Source organism: Nycticebus coucang, chromosome 20 (assembly GCF_027406575.1).
Source record: "Nycticebus coucang isolate mNycCou1 chromosome 20, mNycCou1.pri, whole genome shotgun sequence".
Lineage (NCBI taxonomy): Eukaryota > Metazoa > Chordata > Mammalia > Primates > Lorisidae > Nycticebus > Nycticebus coucang.
Window position 1 is genome coordinate 35,052,530 of NC_069799.1, and position 8,200 is coordinate 35,060,729.

Genomic DNA, 8,200 nt, shown 5'->3' on the forward strand with positions numbered 1-8,200 from the left:
GAATCCTCCTGAAATGTCATTGCCTGACTGGAGAATAGACATACATAATTTCACCCTTCTCTGAACTGCCATAGCCTTTGATTGTACCTCTCAATTTCGTTCATCTGTGCATCAGGTGACTAAGTTTTTTCTCCTCGTATTTTTAGCTAGACTTCATGATGTACATTCAAATGCCTTCAAAGCAGAGATTAACTCCTATTGAAATAGGTGCCCAAGCCTAGCACAACTAAATACCCAGTTAACAGATTTTCATTCCTTCAGTCATAAGTTGTGAAACAGGCACTCTTTGGCAAGAGTATATCCAGTTGCCCTGGAATATCGAGATGAATAAAGTCCGGGTCCCTGCCCTTAATCAATAAAAGGACAAGTAAAACATAAAAAGTGCTGTGGTCAAGAAATTGTTAGCACAAGCAAGATGGGGAGCTGGACCAGGTGACAACACATGGCTGTGCCCCAGGCTTTCCTACCCGTGGCCCTCCATGAACTACTACTAGTGCCTTGATGGAGCACTCTGCCGGCCCTCAAAGCTTTGCCAAGGGCCTCTTGGAGGAGGAGCTTCGGCTCAAACCTGAGCTGTGCCAGCTGCAGTTTTCAGAGTCAGGGGGCATCATCTACAATCCTGTGGAGTATGCCTGGGAGACACATCGCCGCTATGTGACTCCCTACTGCCAGGGCCCCAAGCAAGTTCTCTTCCTGGGGATGAACCCAGGACCTTTTGGCTTGGCCCAGACTGCTGTGTCCTTTGGGAAAGCAAGCCTCGTCCAGGACCTGTTGGGCATTGGGGGGCCTTTGATGTCCCCTCCCCACCAGTAACTTAAACTACTGGTGCTGGGACTGGAGGGCCTACAGTCAGAAATGAGTGGTGCCTGATTATGGGTTTTTTTGTAGAACCTCTGGACAGCCTGAAGTCTTCTTCCATCACTGCTTTCTCCACAGTCTGTCCACTGCTCTTCCTGACTCCCAGCGGGCACAACCTCACGCCTGCCGAGCTGCCTGCCAGGCAGCGAGAACAACTTCTTGGGATCTGTGATGTGGCCCTTTGCTGGCAGGTGCAGTTGCTGGGGGTGTGGCTGCTGTGGAGTAGGGTGACTGGCAGAGTAGCGGGCACCGTGGGTTCTCTCAGGGCTAATGCCAGAGGTCCAGGTGGAGGGGCTGCTGCAATCTTCTCCCCATAACCCACAGGCCAACAAGGACTGAGAGGCAGTGGCCAGGGAGAGACTGAAGGAGTTGGGGCTACTGTTCTTTCTATCAAAATGAGAACCCCTGGGGCCAGACATAGGACATGTTCAAGGTCTCCAGGTCACTCTTGGGTGAGGAGACAAGACACCTCCTGGACTAAAGCCAAAAGATCTTCTTGGACCTCCTGGTGGCTGGGAAACTTGCTCTCTGATCTTTTGACTGTCTAGCAACCTGCCGTGGCAGTTTTGACACTACTCCAGTTCACCCTCCTGATCCCTGCTTTTTTCACCACCCTTTAAGCATTGCTCTTTTGTAGTATCTCACTCCACAGAGAATCAGAAGGGAGGCGTTGTCTCACTTGCAGGCAGCTCTACCTCACCATTTGCTAGGGAAATTACTCAGCGGAGAGTGACCCGAACAGTGACTTCTAAGGTCATATTTGCTGTTTCAGAGGAAATACCTTGCCAGGATCCTTACCCATCCTTACAGAAGAGTGTCCTGCTGCTGACCCCTTCTGTCATAGGGTCAGGACAAAGCCGAGGACATGAAATTAAGACAGAACTATATGGGAAGCTAAGGCTGGACCAGAGAGAGAAGTCAGTGTTGTGGAATGGGAAAGACAGAACGCCTGGATTTTCTTTCTTTTTTTTTTTTTTATCATTTTGAGACAGAGTCTTGTCTTGTTGCTCTCAGTAGAGTGCTGTGACATCATAGCTCACAGCAACCTCAAACACTTGGACTTAAGCGATTTTCAAGCCTCAGCCTCCCAAATAGCTAGGACTACAGGCCCCCAACACAAAGCCCAACTATTTTTTTTAAGTGACGTGCTCTGGCTCTTCCTCAGGCAACCCACAGCCTTGGCCTCCCAAATGCTGGGATTACAGGCGTGAACCACTGTGCCTGGCCCAAGAAGACCTGTATTTTCATGTCAGCTTTGATGGACTTGTGAACTTCATGATGGACAATTGGTTAGTCTCAGGTTTCCTCCTCACAAGTAGGAGATGCCTACTAGTGGGGTAGGTGTGAGAAATAACGGAGGTAACACTGGCGAGTGCCTTGTACGGGCCTGGCTCTCAGCTACTCATTACAGACTCTTCTTGCATTCTTGCCTCTGGTTTGGGGAGTCACTGCACAGCACTACAAGGGGAGCCCTTCTGCACTCTGAGGACTTTGCTAGGAAGAGTTTGGGCTTCCACCTGTGGCCAGGGGGAGGAATGAATTCTTGCCCTGCCAGAGATGGGCCATGGACCAGTGACTATGAAAACACAGCTTGCAAGTTTTTGGTGTAAGCATTAAAAGCTCCTGAAGAGGCTTGTCGACTGTAACACAGTGGTTATTGTGCAAAGCACGATACTGAGGCTGGCAGTTTCCAACCATGGCCGAGACACCTAAACAACAATGACAAATGCAACAACAAAACAGCCAGGCGTTGTGGCGGGCGCCTGAGGTCCCAGCTACTGGGAGACTGAGGCAAGAGAATGGCTTAAGCCCAGGAGTTTGAGGTTGCTGTGAGCTGTGATGCCAAGGTCTCTACCGAACAGGACAGCTTAAGACTCTGTCTCAAAAAGAACAAAAACAAAAAACAAACAAACAAACAAAAAAAGTAACTGTTAGTATTCTGGCCTCATTCACACTTTTGTCTGATGGTAGTGCAATCAGTCAAGGACAGAGAGGTGGGGCCTGAGGCCTTATCCAATCAGAGATGCTCCAATATGAACTGTCCAATGAGATGCACAGCCGGAAGGAAGGGGGCAGCTCCTGCTGTCTAAGGAGCTGGGCGCGGATTTGAGGTTCCCTCCTCAACTGTTGCTACACCAGGTGTCTCTGCAATACCCTCTGTCACCCGGTGACCTGAAGGTACTGGGAGATCTGTAGGGAGGACGCTGGGACATCCCCGAAACTGGGAAATGGTGGGTCTAGGAGTCTGGGTTTCCTGAGAGGGGGGAGGGGCGAGGTTGGAGACGGAAGTGGCTGTGACGCGACCAGGCAATTGCACTTGTTTTAAATCTTCAGAGTGATGTTTGCCACTGGTAACCCTTGGCCCTCAGACTCCTGTGAGCAAAGGGTGGAGTGGGGCAGGCAGCTGGGACTCAGTTGCACCGGCCCCTTCCTAGAGTGGTTACTTGGACCCTGGCCCAGAGCTCTCTGTGAGCTGCTCTGATTCCCTCCCATGTGGGGACAATGGAAGGGTCCTCAGGGAAGCATCCCAATTGAGAGGCTGGGACTTGTTCCTGGGAGGAACTGTAGTCAGTGGGGCCCCAGTCTCAGCATTCTCCTGTTAAACAGAAATTGTTAAACATAAACTTTCAGCTGCTGTTGTTGTACCCAATGTCAGTGGAATTATGAAGAAAACGCCAGCACACTGAGTTCAAATTAACCCTTTATGGGTTAGCCCACCGAGAAGGGTTTCCACACCTCATATTTCTTGGCACCCACATGACAAAGGAGGTGAGTTTTTTGTTACCTTTACTTGCAGTTGGGGTAGGGGAGAGGAATGGAATCCTTAGGTGAAGCGAGGCTTTACAAGATTCTACAGGGTTGGGGGTTGGTTAGTTACCAGGGGAACAGAGGATTGAAATGCGGTTTTACTAGGGTCTGCTGCAACTCTGGGCTAATCCCCTGTCTCTGCAGGATATGTTTGTTTAACAGCCCATTTCTGCAAGGCCTACGTGCTGAATGGGGTGCTGAAGGGGAGGGGGCAAAGAGTGCAAACTGGGGTCCGTCTGACCTTTCACTGTGTGTCTGCAGCAGCCTGAGTCCCTCCCAGGTGGTGACAAGGGAAGAGTCCTCAGGAAGAATCCCAGCTGGGTGTGTGGGGCTTGTTCATGGGAGGGGCTGTGGTCTGTAGGGCCCCCCAGGCTCTCCATTCTCCTGTTAAAAGTGAACTGAGGGCCAGGCTCGGTGTCTCATGGTGTTGCTGAAGGGAAAGTGGCTCTGTTGCTTGTCGTAAACCCTGAGACAGGATGATTCGTGAAAAGTCGTTATTATCGGAAAGGATTGTAATTCCGGAGAACAGCTAGAGTAATTTTTTAAATGTTGTTTTGTCTACGGAGCAAATTTTAATAATTTATATAGGGGATAATTCCAAAAGTATACTAAAAATATATTATTCTTATCTGATTAACAACATACATGAAAGTTAAATATATACAACAATGAAAAAAACTAATCATCAAAAACCCCATTAAACATACTATTAACCTGTTCTATACTGCCTGATTAAGTCCTCTTTTTTTTTTTTTTTTTTTTAAGATTATTATCTGTATTCCCTATTTCTGGTTTGGCCTGTTTGACTGACTTAAATTTTTTTATTTTTTTTTTTTAGAGACAGAGTCTTAATTTGTCACCCTCCATAGAGTGTTCTGGTGTTACCGCTCACAACAACCTCCAGCTCTTGGGCTTAGGTGATCCTCTTGCCTCAGCCTCCTGAGTAGCTGGGACTACCAGCACCAGCCAGAACCCCAGACTATTTTTTTGTTGCAGCTTGGCCTGGGCCGGGTTTGAACCCGCCAGTCTCGTTGTGTGGGGCCATCACCCTACTCACTGAATGACAGCTGCCTCTCAACTTTTAAAAATTTTTTATTTTATTTTATTTCATTTTATTTTTTTGAAACAGAGTCTCAGGCTGTGGCTGAGCAACCTCCCACTCTTGGAGCAATCATAGCTTACAGCAAACTCCCACTCTTGGACTTAAGCCACCCTCTTGCCTCCAAGAGGAGGGGGCCTATTTTTGCTCAGGCTGCTTTCTAATCCGTGAGTTCATGCCATCCACCAGCCTCAGCCTCCCAGAGTGCTAGGATTACAGGCATGAGCATTCTAAGTTCACAAGTAGCTGAGAAAGGTCGTAGGGTTGTCTATGTCTAGCACATTTCTCCACTTTTATTCATTTTATTTTCCTATCTATGAAATTGATTTCAAATGGAAATAAATGTTATGGTTAGTTAAATCGACATGGAGGCTGTGCTATTTAATTTTGTTTTTTGAAACTTGTGTAACAGCAGGTACATTTGAATGGAATACATTGTATTTATTAATATATTAAGAAGCTTACAATATATAACATAATAATTATTAAGGTTAGGATTTAGGTAATTATGACAATATGTTACATAGGAAGTATTGGATATTCTGAAAAATCTTGTTTGTTGTATTATTTGGAGTATGTGTGTTATACATTTAACTTTTTTTTTTTTTTGAGACAGTCTCACTATGTCACCCTTGATAGAGTGCCTTGGCGTCACATCTCACAGCAACCTCAAACTCTTGAACTTAAGTGATTGTTTTTCCTCAGCCTCCCAAGTAGCTGGGACTACAGTCATCCACCACAAGGCCCAGCTACTTTTGGTTTTTGTTCTTGTTGTTGTTATTGTCATTGTTTAGCAGGCCCTGGCCGGATTCGAACCCATCATCCAGGTACATGTGGTCAGTGCCTTCACCACTGAGTTACCAGCTCCAAGCCCATTTAACTTGTTTTTGATGAATTGGGAACTGTTAGATGAACTGAAGCAGTATATATTTTTGAATATTTTACATCCACGATTGTGTTTTTTTTGTTTGTTTGTTTTTTGACAGAGTCCCACTATGTCACCCTTGGTAGGGTGCCCTGGTGTCACAGCTCACAGCAACCTCAAACTCTTGGGCTTAAGCAATTCTCTTGCTTCAGTCTCCCAAGTAGCTGGAACTACAGGAGCCTGCCACAATGCCCGGCTATTTTTTGTTGCAGTTGTCATTGTTGTTTCACTGGCCTGGTTGGGGTTTGAACCTGCCACCCTTGGAGCATGTGGCTCATGTCATAACCACTGTGCTACAAGCGCCAAGCCTATGATTTTGTTTTAATAAGAAATAATTAATGGCTGCTTGATTTTTTAGTATAGCTTCTGGACTTCTTTTAATTCAGTGCTCAGAGTGTCTATGGCTTGAGAAGTTGTATTAAGGGCCTTGATGATGGCATAGGCCAATGGACTAATTTTCATATTGAGTCCAATACCTAGTGTTGGTATGACACAAATGGCTAAAGTGGTGTATTTAGCAGGGTTAAAAAGGGGTAGTTGGCTATGAGTTTTCAGGAGGTTAATATCTTATGTTACTTTAGACCGGTTGGACTTACAGTTTTGTACCCAGGCTAGAAAAGGGGGTTAATCTTAGTGAACAAAGTTTCCCTGTGTTGTAGCAGGGGTATATGAAAAGGACTGATGCCATATAAGAAGAAGTATCTTCAGGGTAGCTTGGTGTATCTATTGGCATAACGTACCAAGGTGGTTAAATTACAGTTAAGTAAGGAATTATTAAGGTTAGTGTGTCGGAATGGGCACCTTTTAAACTTAATACATTTGTGATTAGTAGTTGCAGTTTTGAGTTGTATAGAAAATATATTTTTTTCTTCAGAGTAGTTCTTGTCTTTTAACTACAAATATCTGAGTACATGACAATCTTGTGGACATATGAGGAAAGTGTGAAGTATCTGATGAGTTCTAGCAGGTACACAACTCCATTATGCATAAAGTAAATAGCTGTTCTACATAAGGACTTCTAGTAAGACAGAAATCAGGCATTTTATTTTCCATTCTTACGATGCTTTATTAAGAAGAAAGTATTAGACAATTTTTAAAACATACAGTACAGTTGAAAGAATTATACAGTAATCACCCATACATCCACCACATACATTTTATTGTTTTTTTCTTCTTCACATGTAGGGAATTTATTCATAGGCCACAAATTCTGTGCCCCTCATCACAATGATCCCAGTTTCCTTTTGGGTATGTTATAAACAGAGGAGCCATTCTTTAGGTCCCTTGCTCTGAGCACACCCCTGAAATCAGGCATCTTTATGACCTTTTGGGGTAAATCAATCTATACATTTTTATTTCATCAAAATGGGACAAAGTTGTGGGGTGAGTGCACAGCCATCTGTGTATGACAAGTCTCAAGAAGAAGATGACTGGAGATTGTATTTCTTCAATCTTAACATGGTGTTTCCTCCAGGAAGGGAAGACTAGTTTTTGTGGGCTTCTTCAGCTGCTTCTGGAGTGACATATGGCTTGAGTGGAGTATGGTGGGCACAGCCTTCTAGTCCTGCGAGTTTCACTGCGGTGGTGTCCTCAGCAGAAAATCTTCTGGACTGGTCTACTTTTCTTTCAGCTGCTTTTCTCAGGCCCATCTTTCCAGGCTTTGAGCTGGACTGGGTTACCAGGATAAAAAGGATGTAAATTTCCTTTAGGAGTTGATTGGGTTCCGGGAAGAGAGAACTTGTGAATAATGGATACTACTTGCTGCATTTATTGTGCATACTTTTTTACTTTAAGATTATATTAGGCTTGCCCAGACATTTGAATTGAGACTGCCTGGAAGGGTTTCTTATAAATAACTTTGTAAAGATTAATTTGTTCCAGCTTTTCAGTGCTATGTTTATTCAAAGTAATTGGAGGGGCAATACCTGGTTTAATGTAAATGGATCTGTTGGCACAGTTTGACAATATTTTTTTTTAATGTATGATTTATTTTCTTTTTATCTTTTCCAGATGATTGAAATCTCCAGGCTATATGCAATTTCTAGTGAATTTTGAAAAACTTGCTTACCTAGAGTTTAACTTCTGCTGGAAAGACAGTAAAAGCCTTTATTTGAAGGCTTCTGAAGATAATGTTTTTCAGAAGGACATTTATTACTTCCATAGTTTTGTTTGCATGGGAAAGGCTTTTACTTATCATGAAAAAATATTCTTTAAACCTAGTAAATATTTCAGCTTTAGGGTCAGGATATTTGAGTGAAGTCTATCAGCTAGTTTGTTGTTGTTGTTGTTGTTGTTGTTTTTATTGAGACAGAGTCTCATTTTGTTACCTTTATTAGGGTGCTAAGTGCCCTGGTTTCATAGCTCATTGCAACCTCCAACTCTTGGGCTCAAGGGATTTCTTGCCTCAGCCTCCTGAATAGCTGGGACTACAGGTGCCTGCCACTGCACAATGCCCAGCTATTTTTTTGTTTGTTTTTTTAGCAGGCCTGGGCCAGGTTCAAACCTGCCAG

General features: G+C 44.4%; 1 non-coding gene and 1 pseudogene across 1 annotated transcript; one reads left to right on the forward strand and one right to left on the reverse strand.

Annotated features, from left to right (window-relative positions):
- Positions 1 to 442: 442 nt before the first annotated feature.
- On the forward strand, positions 443 to 1,257 carry LOC128572583 (single-strand selective monofunctional uracil DNA glycosylase-like; annotated as a pseudogene).
- A 5,610-nt stretch (positions 1,258 to 6,867) lies between these two features.
- On the reverse strand, positions 6,868 to 6,992 carry LOC128573238 (small nucleolar RNA SNORA11). Its single transcript, XR_008376392.1, has one exon. It is a non-coding gene; the product is annotated as a small nucleolar RNA SNORA11 (small nucleolar RNA).
- Between the last annotated feature and the right edge of the window lie 1,208 nt (positions 6,993 to 8,200).